The 1,443-nt window shown below is 38.1% G+C and overlaps 1 protein-coding gene across 1 annotated transcript in view; it reads right to left on the bottom strand.

Annotated features, from left to right (window-relative positions):
- LOC119585100 (importin subunit beta-1-like) overlaps positions 1 to 1,443 on the bottom strand; it is a gene marked incomplete in the record, with an annotated part of 14,590 nt that continues 13,147 nt past the window's right edge. The window contains 1 exon segment of the mRNA XM_037933728.1: positions 1 to 1,443.

Here is a 1,443-nt window from a genome sequence, read left to right on the forward strand (position 1 = left end):
ACATTTCTCACAAACTTATTTATTCAAAGGTTTCCATTTGTAAATATAGTACAGGGTTTATTAAAGGAAAATTATTAGCCTTAAAGTACCAAAAGAAGTAATCAAATTATAAATGAAACAGATTGAATATCAACGGGTTGTGAAAAAATATACACTAGGTTTATCCACACTTACTGAAATTACATCATGTATGTCATGAATAACTTTAGTGAAGAAGTTTCAGACACAAAGCTCTGTCTATTTGGAGGCAATAACAAGTTACATTTCTACATGAGCTAAACCATGAACTTTTGTTGCAGGTTCATTAGTTCAACTTTGTGTTGTTTCTGTACACTAATACTACACCATCTGGTGGAATGTACACACTCACACAGTATCATTTGCACTAGAGGAACACAGTATCACAGTCACACGTCCTTCAAGAACGAACAAATTTGCACTCGCACCCTCAGTCACTTGAGTCACGTCACTGGGGATGTCAGCATGCCAGACCCAGGAAGAATGGTGCAAGATCAAAGACCTCTCAACTTCCCAGGTTGCTAACATGCGGGAAATGTGCTAACATGGCAAGGAAGAAAGCACCGGATGCGCGCCTATTGTTCATGTATAGTCCAAGTGTGTAAACTTATCCACACTCCAGTACTCTTAGTCATCTTCCTCAGGAATTTTGCAGTTGTTGTATAAGAAGTGTGGTGTGAAAGTTAACATTCAGTCCATTTCACTTTACTTTCATAACACTACTGGACTGCACAGCATCTTGCACCACACACTTACTCAGCGCCACATCACACAGGGCCTCTTTATCACAGTCAAGCATTCACCAGTCACAGGACTGCAGCAGATTTGCTCCTTCCATGGTACCATTTTTGGCATCTTTAGAAATCCTCTAACTTGAGCACAGTGTTAAAACTTAACCATACTACCCAACCTCTTTAAATAAGGAAACTTATGTACTTGGAAAATGAAGCTTTGTAACATTGTCCTCAAGATTTGAAACCATTATCTATTGAATTGCAAATTATCTTCTACCACTGTACCAGTTCAGTCACTTAGGTGGGTTGTTGGTATCAACTAAGTTTCCACAAGTAAGTGGAAGAAAGATTTAACCCATATACATTAAGATTCATTCACGCAAAATCAAAACTAAATTGTACTGGGTTTAAAGTCCTCTCTTCCAACAACTTGCAGACACACCTCAGTTCTCACATTGCACATTTAGGGCTTACACTGCAAAATGCAACATTAGCAATCACAAACTAAGAGGGATTTGACATGGCTCACTTGTGTACATGGGGGGAAATATTAGCCAGTCAATAATCTTCAGCTGATACCATTACTATCCAACTCACTATTGCTTGCAAACAGCAACACACAATTTATACTTCATTCAAGAGAACCTGACAGGGAATAATAACCTCTTTTCATTTAAATTTAACAACATGC

Source organism: Penaeus monodon, chromosome 19 (genome assembly GCF_015228065.2).
Source record: "Penaeus monodon isolate SGIC_2016 chromosome 19, NSTDA_Pmon_1, whole genome shotgun sequence".
Lineage (NCBI taxonomy): Eukaryota > Metazoa > Arthropoda > Malacostraca > Decapoda > Penaeidae > Penaeus > Penaeus monodon.